General features: G+C 40.0%; 1 long non-coding RNA gene across 1 annotated transcript; it reads left to right on the top strand.

Annotated features, from left to right (window-relative positions):
* Nucleotides 1–17687: 17687 nt before the first annotated feature.
* Nucleotides 17688–18761, top strand: LOC110684785. Its single transcript, XR_002503820.1, has 2 exons — nt 17688–18190; nt 18538–18761. It is a non-coding gene; the product is annotated as an uncharacterized LOC110684785 (long non-coding RNA).
* Nucleotides 18762–24173: the final 5412 nt, after the last annotated feature.

Below are 24173 nucleotides of genomic sequence, written 5' to 3'. Positions count from 1 at the left end.
AGGCGTGCCCCTCTTAGTACAAAATTGAATAGTAAGTATGCAAACTTTTATTAAGTAGCTCTTGACTATTTATATCATTCAAAAGAAATATTTCTTAAGATTATCTACATTCCAAGTTCGAGGCAACGATTGTCCGTCTAGTGTTTCCAGACGGTAGGTACCGTCCCTAACTTCCTCACAGATTCGGTAGGGTCCTTCCCAGTTGGGAGTTAGTTTGCCAGACTCATTAGCCCTACCAACTGCTTCCATTTTTCTAAGTACAAAGTCTCCTACTTTGAGTGGACGCCTGTGTACTTTTTTGTTGTATGATCTAGTCATTCTCGGGCGATAGATTTCATGGCGCAAGACAGCATTGCCCCTCTTTTCAGGAAGTGAGTCTAATGCCAGGCGCATGGCTTCCTAGTTTGCCTCTTCGTCATATAGCATTACTCGAAGAGTTGGCTCGTAGTGTTCTATTGGAAGAACAGCTTCCGCACCGTAAGTTAGGAGGAATGGAGTTTCTCCAGTCGCCCCTTTTTTTCAGTCGTCCTAATGGCCCAGAGAACATGTGGTAGCTCATCCGCCCATAGGCCGCCTGCTCGTTCAATCTTTTTCTTGAGACCGTCCGAGATGATTTTATTAAAGGCTTCTACCTGGCCGTTTGCTTGTGGACAGCCGACAGATGCAAAGTAGTTTGCAATTCCTTGGTCACCCAACCAGCTTTTGAGAACAGGCGTCTCAAATTGGGGACCATTATCAAAAACCATAGACATGGGAACCCCGAACCGAGTGATGACATTTTTCCAGATGAATGAAATTACATCCTTCGTCTTGATTCCCTTTACAGCCTCCGCCTCTACCCATTTAGTGAAGTAGTCGACGGCAACAAGTATGTACCTCCTTCCGCCTGGAGCAGGCGTATATGGACCCAGAATGTCCATGCCCCACTTAGAAAACGGTAGTGGGCTATGAATGGTAGTGAGGTCAGTAGCCGGACGGTGAATTAGTTTGCCAAACCTTTGGCACTTTCACATTTTTTCACCATCTCCATTGCATCTGCTTCCAAAGTAGGCCAAAAGTAGCCCTGCCGCCTTGCCCTTTGAGCAAGCGTCCTACCGCCTATATGAGAAGCACAGTAACCAGAGTGAAGATCGTCTAGTATCTCTCGTCCCTTTTCTGGAGTAACACACTTTAAGAAGGGTTGAAGGTACCCCCTTTTGTGAAGTTCTCCCTTTATCATTTCAAAACAGGTGGCTCGTTTTTTCAGTGCTGCCGCCTGTTGAGGATCATCCGGCAGTGTACCGTTTGTCAGATATGTCCTGATTGAATCCATCCAAGTTGAACTTCTGTCTAGGATTCCAATAGGGTTTTCCTCGATGCTTCTCTTCTCCATTACTTCCCAAAAAACAGTTCGAGGAGTATCAGAGGAGGCGGATGATGCTAATTTTGACAGTGCATCCGCCTGGTTGTTTTCCGATCTCGGCACTTGGATCAGATGGAAATCCTCAAGGGAGCCGACTGCTTGTCGGACCGCCTGTAAATACTTGATCATGGCCGGATGGGTTGCTTCGTATTCGCCATTGTACTGACTCACTATCAATTGTGAATCGGAACAGGCGTCTATTTTTCTTGCCCCTGCCGCCTTGCACATGCGGATCCCGGCTAGTAAAGCTTCATATTCTGCCTCATTGTTTGAAGCCTGAAAACTGAAGCGTAGAGCATACTCGTACCTGTCGCCCTCTGGCGACTGACATAAGACGCCTGCTCCACAACCATTTGAAGTAGAGCTTCCGTCCACATATACCTTCCATACTTGGTCTGGAACTTGAGAGTCAGGAGGACGAGTCATCTCTACAATAAAGTCAGCAAAGGCTTGCCCCTTCACTGCTTTTCTAGGCTCGAAAGTAACTTCGAGGCTCTGTATTTCTATGGCCCATTTGATCATTCGGCCTGACGACTCCATGATGGTAAGTGCCGCTTGATAGGTTGGTCTGTATACACGACGACTGCATGTGCCAAAAAGTAGGGCTACAATTTCTTAACAGCCATGAAGAGTGCAAGACCAAATTTCTCCACTAGGGGATACCTCAACTCGACATTTTTCAGTACGTGACTGACAAAGTAGACCGGGAGCTGACAGCCGTCTCTTTCAGCAAGGAGAACAACGCTTAACGCATGATCAGAGACGGCCAGGTACATGTAGAGTACCTCTTTGGGCAAAGGGCTGACCAGCCTAGGCAAGGAATGCAAGTGAACTTTCAATTTCTGGAAGACGGCCTCAGCATCCGGCCCCCATTCAAACCTTGCCTTTTTCTTAATTGCCTGGAAAAAGTATAGGCATTTGTCGCCTGATCGGCTTAGAAATCTTCCCAAGGCCGCCAAACAACCTGTTAACTTCTGAACCTCTCGGATGGTACGAGGCGACTGCATGTCAATGACCGCCTGCACCTTCTCAGGGTTTGCCTCTATTCCTCTCTGATTGATAAGGATTCCGAGAAATTTCCCAGACTCAACTCCAAATACACATTTCTTGGGATTGAGCATGACATGGTGCCGCCTGAGTGTGGCGAAAGTTTCTCGAAGGTCCGACAGATGATCTTTCTGAAGTTTAGTCTTGACAATCATATCATCAATGTATGCCTCGACGTTTCTCCCAATCTGATCAAAGAACACAGTGTTTATCATTCGCTGGAAGGTAGCCGGAGCATTCTTAAGACCAAACGGCATGACCGTGTAACAGTATAACCCCTGATCAGTGACGAAGGCCGTCTTCTCCTGATCTTTCTTCCATAAAGGAATTTGATGGAAACCAGAATAGGCGTCCATAAACTCATCAAAGCATGGCCGGCTGTTGAGTCGACCAGGTTATCAATTTTAGGCAGAGGGTAACTGTCTTTGGGGCACGCCTTGTTTAAGTCTGTGTAGTCTACACACATTCGCCAGGTGCCATTCGGCTTTTTAATAAGCACCACATTTGCAACCCAGTCTGGGAAGTAACATTTCCGAATGAACCCTGCATCAAGTAATTTTTTAACTTCGGCGGCTGCCGCCTGACTTCTTTCTTCGCCATGGTTCCGCTTCTTTTGCCGTACCGGCTTCTTTTTCGGATCCACGGCCAGTTTATGTACCGCCAGATCAGGACTAATGCCTGGCATTTCATGGACTTCGAATGCAAAGATGTCCGTGTATTCTTTCAATAGTTTGTGAAAGTCGTCACCAAGGTTTCTCAGAGCAGTCATCCCAACTTTGACTGTTCGATCAGGACGTGAGTCGTCTAAGATCAGGTCCGTATGCTCACCAGCCGGCTGAGGGCGGAACTCATCCGACCGCTCCTCTGCCAATGATTGCTATTTTCTTTCTTTTCTTGCGGCCCCTGTCTGGGATGCCTTTCTCTTCTTGCCGCCTGCTTCTTGAACAAGCGCACTCTCCTTGACATTGTCAAGGTCTGTTTTTTCACCGCTTGACCCAGTGGCCGTAACAGTGGGCTTGACATCCGAGAGATAGCACTCTCGGGCCATCCTCTGATCTCCTCTTGAGGAGCCGACTGTTCCATTATCCCTCTCAAACTTGAGCAACATAAGAGATGGGATTATAACAGCCTTGGAATTATTCAGGGTTGGTCGACCCAGAATCATGTTGTAGGCCGAGAGTTCTTCTACAACCAGGAACCGGACTACCACGTGTCGTCCTTCCCTTTTTTCGCCCAGGCGGATGGGTAAATCCACTCGTCCCAGTGGGTGGACGACTCCTCCTCCAAACCCTACTAAAGGGTGGGAGGCCGGATGTATGCAATCAGTCTGATATTTTAGTTTCGACAGACATTTGCTACTGATGAGATCTGAGGAGCTTCCGGTATCTATGAGGATTCGGCCAACTCTCTGGTTGGCCACTTTACATTCAACAACGATAGGGTCGTCATGCGGCCCTCTTACCTCTCCTAGATCTTCTTCAGTGATGACAATCTCAGGAAATGAATATTTGGACGGCCGTTCTTGGTGAACGGAATTTACATCCAACCGCCTGATATTGTCTTTGTTGCCCCTAATAGTGGGGCCGCCTCCTGAGAAGCCGCCTGCAATGGTGTAGACGACTGCATCATCTGTATCGGAGCTGTCGGCCTGTTGATTCTTTTTGACCGACTGCTTTTTTGAGGAAGTGTTCCCCGTAGATTTCTTGACATAAGCGTCAAGATCACCTTGCTCAGCCAGGCGGTCCAGATACCGCATGAGACTGATGCAGTCATTGGTGTGATGACCAACATCATCATGATAAGCACAGAATTTATCTTGGCTCCGGTTGTTTGCAGAACCCTTCATAGGGACCGGCTTCTCAATTGAGATCCGTCCCTTGATTTCTTTTAGGATAAACTGGTTATCCTTGTTAAACGCATACTTTGGGGAGTATGGTTTGAATTCTTTTTTCTTTTTCTGGGCCGGCTGTTTAGAGGAATCAGCCGCCCAGACCTCTTTTCTCTTTTCATCTTTGTTTGACGACTGTTTGTGTCGTCCTTCTCTTTTGTCGAACCTTTTCCCGTCCGACTGTTTTATCGTACAAAGATCAGTCGCCTGTATATAGGCTTCTGCTTCAATCAAGGCCTCTTGAAGAGTTGCCACCCTCTTTCGAACCAAATCAAATTTGAAGGTAGACCCGTCTTTGAGACCTCTGAAAAAGTCAGTATAAGCTACCTCATCCGGTAACCCTTGAATCTGTATTCTCATCAGGTTAAACCGCCTGATGTAAGAACGAAGCCCCTCCTTCTCACCCTGCTGAATTGTTCCCAAATCAAGGGTCGTTTTCTTCGCAGGGATGTTCATGGCGAAGTTGGAGGCAAATAAGTAAGTAAGCGTCCTGAAGCTATTTACACAACCAGTCGGCAGGTTGCCGAACCATTGCTGTGTGATTCCTTTGAGAGTCGCTGGGAAACACTTGCACTAGGTAGGATCATCCAACCCTTGAAGGTACATCAGGTTGGTGAATGCCATCAGATGGTCTTCTGGGTTAGTAGTGCCGTCATAGGCGCCTACTAGTACATTTTTCACTTTGGCTGGCTGAGCGGCTTCAGTAATTTCCTTGGAGAAGGCCGACGGCTGTTCACCAAGTCTAAGCAACCGTAGCTGCCAGTCCATAGGTTAGACGTTTTTTTCTGCAGGTCCACCAAACGGAGGTGGCTGCAAAAAATACTGTTGTTGCGGCACAAATGGTAAGTTTGGTACCGCCTGGTCGCTATGAAAGCCGGACTGACGGGAGGTACCGCCTGACTGACTCTCACGATACGACTGAGTATGCCTCATCGAGGCATTTCGCAGACTGTCTTGAAAGTTTGAAGTAGAGGCCGACTCTGACAATCAGTCACTCTTCTTCTGCTCTAGCAGTAGCCGAGCGTCTGTGAATGTTTGCTTCGACCCGTCCGCCTGAATATGACGAACAGGTTTCCTATTTCCTGTAGAAAAACGGAATTTTGTGAAATCAAGGGCAAGTGGCTCCCGCTTCCTAGATTTAGGATGAGGAGTCGCCTCTCGCCCTTGAACTGGCTTCCTCTTCAGTGAAGTGGAGGGTTTCTTAGCCGACTGCCCCTTGACTGGAGCAGGCGGCTTCTTGTTGATCAACTCTTGAATCTCTCCCTTGAAGTCCCTCATGAAGGTCATGAGTTTGTTCCTTGTGATGGGAGCAGACCCATCAGTCGGCTGTTGCCGAACAGGCGGTGCGCCTGCTGGCTCGTTTCCTGTTTGAAGCTGTTCCCGTTCCCTCCTTTCGGTATGACGGGTACGTCGGGCCCTTAGGGTCCCGTCTGAAGCTGTGTGAGCTTCAACTTCAAATTCACTCTCGGTATCATGGTCCGACTGAACTTGAGGGTCGTCTAGGGGACGCCTCTCTTCAGGAGTCGGTACAGACTTGGATGCCATCTCAGAAGTACCCTCCTCACAGACGGCGCCAAATGTTTCGGGGTTTTCTGATGTCCTGCGGGAGAGTTACAATTCCGAGACTGGAACCGGACGCATGTACCTGCAAAATAACGGAGACTCCTGGGAGCTCCGCCTCCAACGGTCAAGTTAGTACTTGATTAAGGAGTAATTAATGCGGAAATTAAAGTGATTGGGTCTCTCTAGGTGAGAGTGATTAATGTAGGTAATCTGCTTTGTTAGCGAGATCAGCTGGTTATTACTGTGTGTAATTAATGTGTTTTTTTCGTAATCCCCCTTAATGAGGATTAAGGGAGGTATTTATAACCTTGGGAAACGTGCCCATCCCAGGTTTAGGTTAACCTAGGGCCGAATGGGCTTCCCTCGGAAGTTGGGCCTAGGTGGCTGGTTTCTCCATTAGGCATGGAGTATGCCACATGTCATGACATAATAGGTCCAAGGTGGACGAATATGCGCGTGCCACGTGGCAAGCCCTGACAGTTCCAACTGGGGGACACTTGGCAGGACCTGATTGGCCCACGTGGCGCATTCCGATTGGTGGGAGCAAAATCCCCTAATCAAAAGGTACTCATCACTGGGTTTTGTTTTGGGGAGACACAAATGGATGTCTACAGTCATCATCTTCTACCAGCGCCTCTATAGACTCGGAGGAGGCCCGGTCCAAATTAAAGGACACCCGAGATTCCCTCTTAGTAGAAATGGGAGAGGGCTAGGCAATGCCATCTTCTTCGCGGTGACTTGATCGTTCCCCTTATTTCTTGCACGTTGGCAAGAGCAGGCAGGAGAAGATGACATCCGACTTCGGCAAATTTATCTCCACCCATGTAATGGGATATGGGTTTCTAGTGTCCATGCCGGATGGTAAGGACATGTCACCTGCTGATAGGCTAAAGTCGTATCACCTAATCAAAATTATTACCTAAGTCCTCCAACTAATGTAGATAGGAAAGTACGGTCGAATCCACAAGGAAATGAGTCTTTCTATTACTAATTAATTATTATAATCTAATCTATTAAGTAACCAAAATATTGTTATTGAAAGGGAACTATACTACGAAGATTATGCATAGGGATAAATCAATAATAAAAGGCCAATGTTTGAGGTTCACCAATAATAAATATTCCGGGATAAAACATAACAATCAATAATTAACATTGCACATATAACAAGATTAACAAGCTCTCGCAATTTATTAATCAACATAGATCTAACAGGCGCTAGCATTTCACTAGATCTAAGTTCCTATTGAAAATAGCCTTTAATATCAAATTAACATCCGCTCGATTCATCAATTCAATATTGCTATACTTTTACAATCAAGTCACATCTGATTGATTTATAATCCAATTTAAAGAATTAAAATAATTCAATAAGAAATTATCAAGCAATATTAATAATCAATAATAACAAATTTTTCCTTCATATTAATTACGGATCCCTAAAAACCCTAGAAATTAACTACTCACACATAATTAAAATTAAACTAATAAAAGCAATTAAACTATGCATGATAAAATGCAAAAATTAAGAGAAACAGAATAATAGTATTAAGGTAATAAGAAAAACAAAACAATAAATCTTGATATGAAAGTGGAAAAGAAAAGAAAACTAAACTAAACAAAAGAAAAGAAAACTAAAACTACCTAATCTAAAAGTTGCCCCTACGTACTACTACTACTACTCCACTTAAATAGGAAAAGAAAAAGAAGTTCTAAACCAAGTCAACTTCTCTAATCCCCACTCAAAGCTAAGGCTGCGTGAATTTGGAGCAAAACAACGAAGCCCAATAGCTGAAGGCCTCGCCCAATCGGGCCTGGTTAGTTGGGGCTGCGAATTAGGCTTTAATGCTCCATCTCCCTTTTGTTCTTGGAATTGGGCTTTTAGAATTCATTATCCTTAGTTTCTTCACTTCTTTGGTCCGTGATATAATTTGTAAAATTTTGGACCATCTCTCGTATCGAGTCCTTAATAACCGGATTAAATTTCTCTAACTTTGTCTTGGGCTTAAAATATACGGTAATAAAATACAATCAAACTCCAATATCTTTGTAGTGGCTCAGTAAAATCTGGAATTGTCACAAATCTGCAAATTCCAACAAAATAATACCAACTCTACAAAAACACTAGAAAATGTAAATTAGTAATAAAAAAATAGCTCCGTAGTTTTCAAATAAGCACAAATATCACCGTGGGACGGGGAATAAAATTTATATTTAATGGACTTATCACCTAGCCAGAGAAATCCAGTTATGGTGACCAGTGTTTTGGATGTTATGAGGCAACCATACAAGATGGTCTGCGTTTCCCTCTCCATCCGGCAGTGGAGAGGATTTTGGACGAATACCAACTCTAGGTATTTGGCAACTAACCCCTAACTCTTGAGTAAACATTTTAGGCTACGTTGCCGCCTATGAGATGCTGGAGGTGGAGCCCAACTTTAAGGCATTTGCTCATTTGCATTATTTGAGCAAGACTCAACATGCAAGTGGGGCCGGCAAGTTTACCCTTACCAGCAAGAAAGGTTTTATGATGAGGCTGGGAAAGGAGAACAAGTGGAAGGAATGGAGGTTTAATTTTTATATAGTCACTTCCCCATACTTTTAAAGAAATAGGCGGTACAACCGTTGGAACAAGGAGCCGCCCCTCCTTGCTGGGATGAAAGCCCTGCCGCCTGTCCCAAGGCAGGCGCAGGAGGAGATATTGGATCGGGGCCTTTTCTCTATGGTCGTCCGAACCAATGAGGATACGAGGGTAAAAGAGGCAACCCCTAGATCTACATTCCCCACTTTAATTGACTCCCAGACTGGACATATTTGGCCGCTTGTGGACTTAGCTCTGATAAGCCAATAGCTAGTAGGCCGCTTGGATTTACTTGCTTTGCTGCTCATAATGATTTTTATTTTTGTCTAAGTTTCTAACTCTGTTGTTGTATTGTGCAGACATAGCAATGTCCAAGCTTCCATCCCACAAGAAGCTGGCTGCACATGCGGCAGCCTTCTACCGTTCGAACGTTCTAGGCAAACGGACGAACGAGGAGCAGCCACCAGGCGGAACTCCCAAGGTGAAAAATATTTCTTTTACACTTAAGTAAAGATTTTTTGAAGTCACTACTAAAATGTAAACTCTTTGCAGGGTGGCACGTCCAAGCCTTCTCCCTCTCAACAACCGGGCCCTTAGCTGCAAAAGCAGTCAAGAGGCGATGTCATTGCTGCAGTAAAAAGCCTAAAGCACATCGCCTCCAAGCTAAAGAAAGGGACCGAAGCCTCCACCCATGTCAAGACCTCCATAAAGTCGGATACTACTCAGGGAGTATCGAAGAGTGGCAAGCCACTCAATACTTCTCTCGGCTCAGAAGCAGGCAACAGCAAAACCGCCATACAGGAAGAAGAAGCTAATATCATTCGGCCATACTTTACTTATTTGATCAGATAACACTGACCACAAAGGGAACTGGCTCTTCAAAATTTTGACAGAGATCCCGAAGAGGCCAACTGTCCTATAAATGGCCAAGCAGATACTCAAGGCGCTTGACCCTGGTCACAAGGTGTCTGTAAAGGTAGTTGAGACCCTCGACCTAGACGCTATATTGGCCCTTCTCTGCAAGGTAAAACTTGTAACTTTTTATTTGAATAATTGCTTGGCCGATTGTTATTGATTTCTTCTTCTGTTGTCGTCGAATGCAGGCTATGCTATGCGTGAGTTGGCTAGGATGCCACTCAACAACAAGTCCAAAGAGGTAAAGGCAGCTAATGCTCTGGCCGCCACCTCCTTAGACAAAGTTCAATTTGAGATTGCCTAAAATGAGATTCTGACTCTTGATATGATGTATTCCCAAGCGTCAGCCAATCTGCAAGTCTAGCAAAACTTGGATGCGGTGAGGGGGCGGATCACAAAGCTCCAAAATGAGGTCCAAAGCCTCAAGCAAAATTTAGAGCCCCTCAAGGATGCGCAGGACAAAGCTGGTCGCCTAGAGGGTTAGGTTACCAAACTCAAAGATAATGAGGCCATCATGTGAATGGCCTGGGCATCATTGTAGCCATCCGCCGATTATCAGATTTGGAAATCTATGATTGATGCGAAGAATGATGAGTTTAATAACCGACTCATGCGGGAAGTAAAGGAGGCAGCTGGCGGGGGCAATGAGGAGTCCGACTCCTAGAATGGTTCATCCTCGGGGGATGAAGAGGATCAAGAGGAGGGAGAAAAGAACGAGGAGCATTCGCTGGAGGATGAGGCGGCTGCCAATGCTGAAAAACTCCCCTGATCTTTTAAGCTTATTGGTATCATTTCTGCGGCCAATGGCCAAGTATTTTGCTTTTCCGGCCTGCATGTCAAGTACCTGTGTATCTTTAACGACCGATGGGTCAGGATATTTAACAATTTCTGGCTCTGCCAGCTAACATTCACAATCGTCAATTTAGACGGTTGTTTATTTATTTTAATGAAGCATTCGGTTGTTTGACCAGTTTTATTCATATTGGTGTTATGCTTTAAATTTTTTTTAAACCTTTCAATTTTTATGCATAGATTTTTTGAATAAGTATTATTTTAACCTGTATACTATGCAAATGTCCCTACCCCTGGCCGGATGTCGGTTGGATTCAAAAATGGATTGATTGACTTAGAAATTATTTATACTTTTAGGAGTATGTATGGTTTCTAAGTCAATAAATCACTTTGGTGATTGCCCCAAACCAAGCACAAGACGGCCATGTAGAGCATATGATTTAAATGGCTTCAATGCATCCGGCTAAAGGCCTCTTGAGATCTAGTTAAGCCACTAAGTGTTTGGACTTAGCTTATAATTTGAAAGAATAATCAATCGCTTGGCTTGCCCCAAAGAAAGAACACGCGGTAGAATAGCCTCTAAAATGAAACATTAGCCGCTTCCGCCTGTACTGAAACAGTCCAAAAAACTCAACGCCTTTTAGATTTAAAGTTATATTAGATCAAACGATTGTGAGCCTTGCCTTAACGCATTTAGTAGGGCCGCTTGTTTTTGTTCATAGTGCAATGTGCCACCCAAATGGGAGATGCTTCTCTTTGATGAATTCCCCCGAACGGACGTCGTCGATTGTCTGACTCATGTTGGAGCAGACAGTCGTACTCATGTTGGAGCAGACGGTTGTTTATATAGGAAGTATTCGACCATTAGCCTCTTTTTTTAAGAATAGATAGCTGCTAAGTCTTTTGTGACGTAACCTGTAAACGTTGAATAATATGGAGGACGACTGCTTTTTTGCAGTCGACACTTTTAGCAAGGTTTGGGCCGTCTACTGTTGGGGCAGATGGTCCCTTTATAAGATAATCAAACAAAGTGTTAAGCAAATAAAGCCGCCTGCACAAAGTGCAGGCGGTACCATATAGAGTTTAAACATTGTCCTCTTACACATTAGGCAAGCGATGTTCAATTGTGTAAAGAGACTTGAGCTTTGTCCGTCTGTACATTGTGCATGCGACACTCTAATAAAATTTTTGAGCTTGGTCTGTCTGCACATAGTGCAGGCGGCGCTCTAATAAAATCTTAAGCTTGGTCCGTCTACACATTGTGCAGGTGGCGCTTTAATTAAATCTTGAGCTTGGTCCATCTACACATAGTGCAGACAACGCTCTAATAACATGTTTAGAAGACAAGTTTGGAGATGAAGGAAAATTTTGATTAACAAGTCAAAAATTTAAAAAAATTCAGAAGAAGTACATTTTTAAGTTATGTAGATTCCATGTTCTGGGTAGCTGCCTGTCGTCTGGTGACTCAAGACGATAGGTGTCGCCTCTTACTTCTTCTTAGATTTAGTAAGGACCTTCCCAAATTGAGGTTAGCTTCCTTTGCTCATTCGCCCTACCGATTGCCTCAACTTTCCATAGCACAAAGTCCCCAACTTTTAGGGGGCGCTTGTGTACTCTCTTTTTATAGGCCCGAGTCATTCTCAGACGGTAGATCTCATGGCGCAAGGCGGCATTGCCCCTGCGCTCTGGGAGTGAGTCCAATGCCAGCCGCATGGCCTCCCAGTTTGCCTCTTCATCATACAACATGATTTAAAGAGTCGTCTCACAGTGTTTGATGGGAAAGACAGCCTCTGCACCATACACTAGGAGAAATGGAGTCTCTCTAGTTACCCCTTTTACTGTTGTTCTAAAGGGCCATAGGACGTGTGGTAATTCATCCGCCCATAGGCCGCCAGCTCTTTCACTCTTCTTTTGAATGCCGTCTGAGATTAACTTGTTGAAGACTTTGACCTGGCCGTTTGCTTGGGGTCGGCCGACTGATGCAAAGTAACTTGAGATCCCTTGATCTCCCAACCAAGTCTTAAGTTGAGGCATCTCAAACTAACGTAGGGAAAATGTAGGTCGTTATGCAATCTTCCCTAGATCCAAACAAATTTATAAACACTTAACAAACCTAAATACGAGTATAGAGGTAAGTCAAGGGTCAAACCCAAAGGAACGATAATATTCAAGCACTCTCAATTATACGCTTAAGCTAGGCCAAAATTTAAGGTAAGAGGCAACACTAACAACTAACAAAACAAACAACCAAACTAATGAAACAATAGGAATGGGGATCAACAAGTAATCATGACAATTGCAACAACTTGAGAAGATCAAGCCAATCAAAGGTTGTGAAGACTAATGATAATAGCTATCAATTGGAATCAAAGAGCTATCTCCTAATTGTTAAGCTAGGGTTCACTATGAATACCAAACTACGAGAATTACAATCCAAACCATTAAATAATTGTAATTCCTAAATAAATTTCTCGTGTCATTAGCAATTACAATGCAATCTAGCATAATTCTCAAGGTTTAATCGAATTAACACATGCAAACCTTCATTAATCACTTTAATCTCAACAATCAATCAACACAATTCCCAAATTAATCACAATCAATCAATCATACAAGTTTCACTCAATTTCTAGCCAAACAACTAATCAAGAATCATCATCTATTAACAAACAACTAAAGAAATCAAGAATCAACAAAATATCAAGAACAATTCCACTAATCAAGAATCAAACATCAAAATTAAACCAAACAAACATGAAATTAAATAAAGCAATAAAATGAGATATAGTGAGAAATGCTCATTAATTGATTAAGAAGATCTTCAATACAATTGTCACCGTTGAATCTTCAATCTCTTAAAAAACCATTGAAATTCCTCAATTTCTCTCTCTAAAACTACTCCTAAACTATCCCTAAAACTAGGGAGAGAAGCTCTCAACCAAAGCTAAGATATGAGCAAGAAAGTCTAAGCTAATCTAAAGATTGTCCTCTAAAAATAGAAAGGTCAAAGTTATTTTATAATAAAATGAGCCAAGGGAAGGAGAGCAGGCCGTGCGCACGCACCAGCTCCTTGTGCACATTCACAGCAAGGTGCAGAGCAGGTCGTGCGCATGCACCAGCCACCCCGTGCACACGCACAGAAGGGTCTGCACGAACGCACCCCTGATGTGCGCACGCACCCCTGTTGTGATGCTCGAGGCTAAGCTCCCCTTGCTTGCTCGATCGATCTTCGTGCTCCCGTGCATCCCTATCACCAGTGCACTCAAGGCGATGCCCGAGAGGAGGGAAGCCCTTTTATTCTTCAAGCACCTGTACACTATGGATCTATTCATTACTTCTTTGGTGCTCGTACTTGCAAAGCTAGCTTGGTTTGCTTGAGCTGCATGCATGGATTCCCAAACGTAACTCCATTGACTTCCTTGAATGTGCTTGAGCTTCCTCCTCGATAATTAAATCCCAGGAAACTCGGCACACCTACAAAACAAGTAAAGAAATGGAGAAGTTAGAGAAATAGCTGAGAAATGAAGAAAATAACAAGAAAACCATCAAAAGCACACATTTCTCTTAACTTATACACAAGCACGCAAAACAAGTATTATTATGTAAAACACAACATAAAAGACTAAAAACGATCATAAAAATAAGAAGAAAACCTACCCTAACAGTGCCATAAATGGCACAAATCACAAACTGCAAACCTTTGTCAAAAACCATAGAAATAGGCACCCCGAACTAAGTGATGATATTCCTCTAGATGAAGGAGATGACGTCCTTTGTCTTGATGTTTTTGACTTCTTCTACCTCTAACCATTTGGTAAAGTAATCAACTGCCACTAAGATGTAGCGTTTGCCGCTTGAAGCAACCGTATAAGGCTCCAAAATGTCCTTGCCCCTTTTAGCAAACGGTATGGGGTTGTGGATTGCCGCTAGATAAGTGGCAAGCCGATGGATCAGCTTGCCAAATTTTTGACACTTATCGCTTATTTTAACCATCTCCATGGCGTCTGACTCAAGGGTGGGCCAGAAGTAGTGTCGCCTGACTCTGACGGCCAAGGATTTTCCGCCTGTGTCAGAGGCGCAGTATCCCGCATGCAATTCTCCGAGAACTTCTTTTCCCTTTTATGGGTGTTTCGGCTGTTTTTTTGTCCCTAAGGAGAGTAACAACTCGAAGACCAGATTTGACAAGGGCGCCTATACCTGCAAAACAAACGGAGCTCTAAATGGTCAGAGGTCCACCTTCGAAGATTAATTTAGTACGGATTCGGAGAAAATCGTGCGAAAAGTAGGTATCCTCTCGGATTCCGAGATCAAGTTTTCTTTATTTTTCGAAAGCAATAAATGTCTTAATGATTTAAACGTAAAGTTCAAGATGTCCCAATTATTAGGGGAATCTCCCTATTTATGGGGTCCTAGAAAAACATGTCGTGTCCCAGGGTTTGATGACTTAGGGATTAGGGCAGCACCGTTTTGCGGTACCACTTGGAATTTGGGCCTTGAAGACCGCCATTCCCAGGGGCATATCTTAGTGACACGTGTCGTCCATCTGGGGAGTCCATTTGGACACCTCTGAGCCCGACACATGTCATCCTCTCATTGGCCCACTTGGAGGGGTATAAATACCCAAATCAATCATATTATTAATTTCACCTGTAGGTGTCGTTCGAAGTGCCCCTACGTTAGCATGTTGTGAATATGCTTGGCACTCATAGGAAGTAGGAATTGACATTAAGATTAGGGCCAAAGCAAAGTAGGGAGCCGCCAACAAGTTTTTAAGGAACTTGTAAACCGTTCACGGATCATAAAAGGCAACCAAAATAAAGGGACAACGAAAGGCAATAACGATTGACCCGTGAAGGTTACACCCCATTCATAATCCATGAGATTACTAACTCCATATGGTTCGAAATCACTAAAGGAGGATTGGGGATGACGGTACGAAGTGAATCATGGAGTCACATTCGCTCTTATTGGCCTCTACTCGATTCTTATAACGAAAAGTGATTCCTGCGATCTCAAAGGCATGCAAACAAAGAATCAATTTGCTCCAAACTATTATTATGCTAAATTAGTAGAATATTAATTCAACATATAATTCTAAAATATTGTGCTCATTTGATTTAATTACAAGATTTAAAAGGAACCTAAACCGGTCGTCCAAATTATCTTATTAGGCGTGATATTCAATTACATATTCCCTTTAAACATGCAATATGGTGATCAATAATAATATAATAAACATTAAATTTGGAAGCAATTCAACAATAAATAATGTTAGTCAAATCAAATAATTACGATAACTCTAATCATAATACTAGCAATATTAATAATAAGAGTAATTTAGAGAACTAATTACTTACTTTTCGCGCTTCCTTAAATTGCTACATCATGAATAAATTGTTAGTAACTTCAATAAAAATATAAATCAAATAGAAACAGTTAAATTAAATAAAAAAGTAGAGTTGATATGGTCTAACCCTCACTCAATTATACCTTTCACACCTTGCTTAAAGGACGGATCCTCGGGTTAAGTATGGACTCCTTGTAGTGCTTAAGGAAGGAATGATGTAGATAGGATTATAAGTTTAAGGCTTAGAGTATGAGAGAGAGAGAGAGAGAGAAGAGAATGATTTTTTGGTGTAGAAGAGAGGAAGAGAGAATGATTTTATGCCCCGAATTGCATAAATGAGGGGGGTATTTATAAGGAAAATGAATAGAGGGAACATCAAGAACCCTACAAAGATAAAAACCCTAAAAATAAATGCCGCAGCATGTTAGCATATTGCCGACACGACAAAATATGTCGTGACACTGGAGAATTTAGCGTGACACGATAAAGCTAGCTACAACCCTAAAAAGGATAAAAACACATTCAGGTTTATGCGGAGAAAACACAGGAAAGTTTCGTGACACGGCGCATGTACCGTGACAGGACAAAAAATGTCGTGGCGCGGCAAAGTTCATTGAGGCGTGACACGTGGCGCCGTGTCACGGTGTTTTATTTTTTCAAAATGTGGTGGAAAATACACAAAAAAGGCACTGTAACTCGGTTTAGAATATCGTGTCACAGAAATATGCACCGTGCCACGTCAGCCTTATCCGCGATGTAGCATTTTAGCTGTTGGGCGATAATTCTAGTTTTTTACGCATTTTTAAAACTACAATAAATTTTGATCCATAACTTGGAATAAGGAATATAATATATAATTAGAATGATTATAAAGTCTACTTTCCAACCTAATTGAAATCAGGTCAAAAGAATTTGCAGATTTTAAGATATGGCCGTTTTAGTGAAAGGGTGTCGGTTTTGGGCCGAGTTTAGTATTTTGCTCATTTCTTCTTCGTTTTGAATCGGAATTGGGTTTATGATATATTGTTGGAAATATTATTTCAAGGAATATACAACCAAGTAATAATTGGATCAAAATTAAAAGGCCAAAAAATCAGTTTCTCTCGATCTTGATTTTGTTATGTGGACACGAAAAGTGGAAAGTAAGTTATGGTTTAGGGAAATGAGCTATGAATTGGATTGGTTTATGAAATGTATTGAATGGAAAAATGGATTTTAGCACTTTAAATATTAAATACTCAACTTGAACAATAATGGCGGTGAAAGGTTGTTCATCATCGGGTTTGGTTTTAGGGAGAAATTTTTAGGTGTCTATAGAAGCCCCCACTTTGACCGAGTTTGTAGAAACGTCATTTTTGAAAACGATAGTCAAAGTAGTTGATAGGGACTGAGAATTATTTAAGACATTCTACGATCCTAAATCACTCTGTATATGCCGATACCTGCAGAAAAATGTAAGTTCCATACATAAAAGAGTAAAGGGATAGAATGCTTATCTGACACTAGTGTATCGGTGGCAAACATGTTTGATAGTATTTGACACCAGTGTATCAATGACAAATGAGTTTGGTATCTTTCTATGCTTGAATAAATCTAGCCGATGATATTTGTTGTGATACTTTCCATGCTTGAGGAAATTCGAATGATGAATTTGGCAGTTTTCTATGCTTGAAGAAATCCAACGGATAATGTTTGTTAAGATACTTTCCATGCTTGAGGAAAGTCAACAGATGAATTTGGTAGTTGTAACACCCCAATAATTCTCTCTTAAAACCTGTAAATACCCTGAACAAAATCCAAGAGAATTGCTGGTGTGCTACCTCCACGTGTTCAAACGTTAAGGCTTTATCAGATAATAGCAGCGGAAAAACTAACTCAGTTATAATTAAGTTTTGAAACCAATAACCAAAACCAAATTAAATGATACAAGATGGAACCATTAAGGCCCACTACCACAAAAAGTGGCAAAAGTAACACATAATACATAACTGTTAAGTTTGACAGGCGTTCTCTAGAAGTAAATAGAACGCCTTTGTTAGAGGATAGCTTTTTATGTTGAATCAAATAGAACGCCCCTCATTAAGAACAGTTTAATATAATTTACCATAATAAAAATAAAAATAAAATAAAATATGGATATATATTATAGAACGGTGTTCTAAGTTGACAGTTCCCACTTGATTTATCAGTTTTTATTTTATTTCAACCACTCCCCACTAGTTATAACCTAATCCCCCTAATTTTCACTTAGCTTCTAGCCTTCTACCGCCTCCTCTTTCTTCATTTTCTCTATAACTCCTCCTCTTCAATGAAATTTTTCTTCTCTTCATCTTTAGATCCCTCTATGCTTTTTTTCATCTCCAACAAAATGTAGAGGTTTCTATTTCAATAATTTCTTTTCCGACCCCCCTTTTCATTCAAGTGCGAAATCAATTCCGATCCATGATTCTCCCACAAGCCTAGATTGGAACCCTCGAATTACTTTCTCCATGGCAAGCATTCCCCGTGAATCTAAGCGCTACAAGCACCGCCACCACTACTGCCATAGAAGCTCCATCACCATCACCTTCACCTTCGTTGCATAGCCACCACCTCGGGTTGTTAGATTGCATCGTCCCACTTCAACAAGAGCATTTAAAATTCGATTTTCGGGTGGTATGGAGAAAATCAACTTATTATGAGCAATACATAATTTTTTTTTATTTTATTCAATTTTGGGTTTGAAATTTTGTCAATTCTTGTTTTTATAATATAAAGGGTAATAATAATTTTATCGATTTTTATTATATATTTCTGTCATATCAGTTCGATTTTTAGGATAATGGGGATTTAATTTATTTTTTTGTTGATGAATCAAGGTATAAAATGGATATGAAATTTGTACAGTTAAACACTATTGCTCTATCAATGAACATTCAACCACTATTTTTTTCTTTTAGAATTACCGAATCCATCTTCATGTATAGCTAAGCCTTGAAATCTAATACACTTTATTGTTGCAGGGATTTACATAATAAGGTTTTGAAGCAAAGGAGCTTGATACAACATAGATTGATTTGGTGATTTTGGTCGTATCAGCTGGGATAATTCTAGAGATTGGAGTTGGTTATTAGCATTCTAATATGAACTGTAATTTTGATTATATTAGATTGATTTTGTACCTGATTTCATTTTCTATGTATATATTATTACTGAGTTGAATTGAAATCATAATTCATTAGTCCATTTGAAAATTCTTGATTAAAGTTAATAACGCATTAGTTTTCTTACTTAGATCTAATCTCTTATTGTAATCCAAACTACCACTATTTAGCATTCGAAATTAATGCTTTCGTATAATATTTTTTTCCAATCGTTTTAATATTTTTTTTTTTGAAAAAATAGAAATAAAAAGAGAACTGATTTGTGAGATAGGCGTTCTCTTTTTATAGACTTATGAAACGCATGTCACTAAGCAACCGTTCCATTTTCCTTGTTTTCTAACTAGTCGGTATATATCATTCGAAACGCTTATTTATACCAAGTGTTCAATATTGTATTGAATATAGAACGCCTCTTGAAGACGTCTTGTAAACTTTATAAGGCACCCTAGTTGAAGAACGCCTCTAAGGCGTCCTATAATGCCTATTTAAGGCGTCCTATAATGCTTATTTAAGGAAAAACTAACTCAGTTATAATTAAGTTTTAAAACCAGTAACAAAACCAAATTAAATGATACAAGCTGGAACTATTAAGGCCCTTATTCAAAACCCAACAAAAGTACTAAATAAATAAAACCAGAGTTTAAATAATTCAAACTTATGAAAAGAAATAAACTGCGAATAATAACCAACTCTCTACTCAAAATCCCACAACCCTGATGTGAATGCTGCTTATGTAAGAACATGTGGTTAATCTACTCCCCAATATTACAAGTGTAAAAATTGGATCGTCACAGGGTCATTGAAAGGCAAAGGCCATGACCAAAGAAAGACACACAAAGCACGCAATCAGCAAAGCTGAGTACATATAAGCTGCAAAACGTAAAAGAAATACCTAACACGCTACTAATAGTCAATCATCACGCAACATTAGTTTATAGACTCGACACATGACTCAACTATCAAATTTATTAAGACTTCACTAGTTAATATTAACTAACTCATTTATTTATTTCATTGGATTTAGCAATAGACAAGGTTGTCCAACCCATGTCCCATTTGGAACATCAATAAAAGAAAAACTTCATGCCTCCTTTCAGAAACATCAATAAACATCCAACGACCACAGGCGCGACTCCGTGACCGTAGTTAGTATGAGATCTCACCTAACTCCTAGTTTTAAAAAAATATTTTAAATAGGAGACTCGTAGATCAGACGGCCTCGATAAAAGTACACGACTAATACCCCGTGTACCCCAACCCCTGATTGTCATTACTCCAGAAGTGCACCAATCCAGAGTTTTATTGCTCATCCATCTTGCACTTTACGTGATTTACAAGTTTAGACTTGGTGATGACTCATATGCATAACAATACAAACATTCTAAACACAATTCAATCAAACAAGACAAGTTTTCGATTTCAATTCTTGATTTATTAGTGACAAACAACAGTTATTATTTATTCCTTTACTACCTCGGTGTATAAACACCTTGAGTGCATAAGGCACCCCAAAACCTTAACCTCGTCTTATAAGACTTGAATTCTTCCTTTACTCATCCTGTTTGCATAATCATGAATGAGTAATAAATTAATCTTTACACCAATTGCATACCTTTGCCTCTAAGCGCACCTTGCATAATTAGAGCACAAATAATACTTGCAATATAAAATAGTGCACATCATACAAAATTCACAATTTATAACCAAACAATATAACTCAGTCATCCCTATACATGATACTAAGTTCTCGATCCGTCCTTAAACATGCACCTAAAAGAAAGGTTTCATAACTTGTACGTACCTTGAATAAACGAATTGGTATGCCACTTTACTATCTAGAAATCACCATCAATAAACTCCTCTCCTAAACCAAAGAATTACATCTCAATCAATACCCAATCAATCAAATTTACAGCAATACTAACTTACTTTAAAACTTTCAAAATCCAAATCAAACAACACTTTAAAACCTTCCCTTTAGTTAAAATTAAAGGCTTATATATAGTTCTTTAAATTTTCTTCATAAAAACCTTAAAATACACTCTTATACATGAAATTACAGCAAGTTAAAAGTCTAATAAAAATCTGAAAATTATTTAAAAACCCCTAATAATCACCCTTTTTAATGGGTGATTAAACCGTCTTTATAAAACATCAAAAGTAATACTTAGAAACTATTTTCAGCATTTAAAACTTCAATAAAACATATATTTATGCTTAATTAACTTTAAACATAATTAATTTTATCAATCAAACTCAAGGATAATATTTTAAGTATAAAAAAACGTCGTTAAAATCAAAAACTGCCCGAAAATCATATTTAAAAGCTGAATTTGGCCACAAGAGGATGGTACACACTACCAAAGGTGGTGAATCTTTCCTAAAACATTGTTTCCACATGAAAAATACTACTTTTTCATCAAAATCGGATGAGTTCAGAACCTGATCGGGTTTAAAACGGGATTAATATTAATGAACGAAAATCTTAAAATTAAAACACGAATTTAAGTGTTTAAAATAATTTGGAATTAAGTTAAACTAATTAGTAGTTATAATCACCAAAATTTCAAAACATCATTACTATAAAAGCCGTAAATCAATTGTTCATAAAAACCCTAAAATCATGATTTTCAATAATTAAAAACCCTAGGTTATAAAATTTATAAAACCTGAAAATTACGACACTTATAAAATCTGAAATTATAAAGTTTAATCATCAAAATACAATTTTATACTAATTAAATTAATTTCAAACAATAAAATCAAAACCCATAAATCAATAATTATAATTACACAAATTAATAAAACTAAGGAGAAAGAAAATAAGACTAACCTTTATGTGTGAGAAATTTTTGGGGATTCATGGGGTATTTATAGGAGAGAATTGTAGGTTAAATAGGAAGATTGGGCCTCATAAAAATAATGGGTCGATTAAGTAAATAAATGGGTTAGGCTTGTGTGATTGGACATAAATTGTAGAATAAAGGTGCATAAAATAATTTGTTCAAATAATTTTCAACCCAGATTAATAATTTAAAACTTTTGAAATTAAATTATGAAAAATAACAAATAAATATTATAAATAAAATAAAATTCCATTTATAAAATATTTAAAAAATACGGGGGATTACAGTAGTTTTCTATGCTTGAAGAAATCCACCGGATGATACTTTCCATGCTTGAGGAAAGTCGATAGATGATATAATCAATGACTTCTTCACCTTGAGAGGTGGAATCAACCGACAATTTTCCATGCTTGAGGAAAAACTAGTCTAATCATGATATAGTAAGTCTCTATGTATCGAGAACCTTGCGTCGTGAATCGTCTTCACTTGGGAGATGATCACTAAAATGATGATGTTTCGCTTGTCCCTGAACGTGGGTTGTAGATGGTTCACTTGTCCCCGAATGTGGGTTGTAGATGGTTCGCTTGTCCCCGAATATGGGATGTAGATGTTTCGCTTGTCCCCAAACGTGGGTTGTACATGGTTCGCTTGTCCCCGAATGTGGGTTGTAGATGGTCCGCTTGTCCTCGAAAGTGGGCTATAGTTGGTTTGCTTGTCCCCGAACGTGGGTTGTAGATGGTTCTCTTGTCCCGAACGTGGGTTGTAGATGGTTCTCTTGTCCCGAACTTGGGCTGTAATTGAGACCTGCAAACTAAAATTTTCCAATGGACTCGTACAGACTATGATTGATTTGACCAACTAACTTCACCAAGCTTGACTTGACTTGAAATTACATGACATGTGTATAACTTGTGGTTGTGTGAGTGTATATGGTGTGTGTGTGCAAACACAAGCAACCGAAAATGCAAAAGCAAAAATTTTATGCCATTTTTGTCATAAGACGAGTGGAGGGTATAGACTTTCTTCTGAAAAAGAAAGACGTGAAAAATGAAGTTTTGTTTTCGAACTTCCTTCGATTAGAAAATTTTGAAAAAGTTATTGAACCTCCCCAAAAGAAAAGACATAAAAAAGGGAAGAAGTTTTGAACTTCCTCATTGAGCAAACCGATATAAATCGGATGGATTTTCTTCTTGTCAACTTAAATTTCTTGTCTTGATAATAATGTATGCATGATGAATGTTCTTAGGCCAGGAGGCTAAGAATAATTACATCATGTGACACGATCAATGAATGCACTTGTTAATGAAGCTAAGCATAATAGTGTATGAAAAAGAATCTTGATGAACGTTGCTTAGGTCTAGAAGCTAAGCACGATATGCTTTGTATGATTACAAATCATTGATAGATAAATGTTGCTCAACACATTATGCCATGCGTGAAACAATGAACATTTCTTAGGTCAGGAAGCTAAGCAAGTATACAATGTTTCTTTTAATGAATGTTAACTTGAAAGATGATTTAGCATGCGCGGTAGGGAAAAAAGATTGCATGATAAAGGGTTTCTAAGGGAAAGATGATATGGCTATGTATGTGTGAAAGAAGTGTGTTAAAGTGATACTAAGGTGAGGCTGCAAAGGCTATGGTGATGGAAAGAGATGTGAGAACAGTCAAAATGGTGACTCTTTAGGCTAGGTAGGCTAAGTGACGTGGGTTCTAGCCCCCAAGTCTAGCTCTAGATGGATAGGTTCATAGGGATAAGAATTAGATATTCTTCGACTCGATCATGCATATAAATGTGGCCGCACCTCAATGTGAGGTTGCCTACATATCCGTTAGGAATCAGGTCAAACGTAACTCTAAAAGAACTTTGCACAAGTGTATGTATACCTCAAAGAGGTCTCTCAAGGGTTGTAATGTGGTTAATCTGAAGGTTTAAGGAAGAAAAGGGTAAAAGGATCAAGACCCGAGCAAAGCCCCCAAGATATGAAATTGTATATTTGAAAATTTGGACTTTGCAAGTATTATATAATTTTTTGTTTGAATTTCTTTTCTTTTTTTTATTCTTTTAAATCGATGTAGACAACCTAGGATCATGCAATCCATCACTCACTTAGCATTCATGTTTCTCAGGCACGGTACCACGTACTCAATGAGAGACGCAATTTGAGACGTGTTCATATTGAAGACATTGAAACACTTGCCTTTAGACATTGTTTTTTTTTTATTATTTACTGTAGACACCTAAAAATTTCTCCCCAAAACCAAACCCGATGATGAACAACCTTTCACCGCCCTTAATAATCGGTTTGAGTATTTAATCTTTGGAATGCTTAAATACATGTTTCCATTCAATACATTTCATAAACCAATCCAAATCCTAGCTCATGTCCCTACCATAATTTATTTTCCTCTTTTTATGTCCACATCACAAAACTGAGATAAAAAGATATTGTTTCCTAATAATTTTGATCCAATTATTATTTGGTTTGATAGGCCTTGAAATAAGCTTACCAACAATATATCATAAGCCCGATTTCGATTTAAAACGAAGAAGATATGAGCCAAACACTAAACTCGGCTCAAAACGGACACCCTTATACTAAAACGACCATATCTTTAATCTACAAACTATTTTTTACTAACTTTAAT

This window comes from Chenopodium quinoa, unplaced genomic scaffold, assembly GCF_001683475.1.
Source record: "Chenopodium quinoa cultivar QQ74 unplaced genomic scaffold, ASM168347v1, whole genome shotgun sequence".
In the NCBI taxonomy this organism is placed as follows: domain Eukaryota; kingdom Viridiplantae; phylum Streptophyta; class Magnoliopsida; order Caryophyllales; family Amaranthaceae; genus Chenopodium; species Chenopodium quinoa.
The sequence above is the reverse complement of the archived record's forward strand: the minus strand, read 5'-3'. Positions and strand labels throughout refer to the sequence as shown.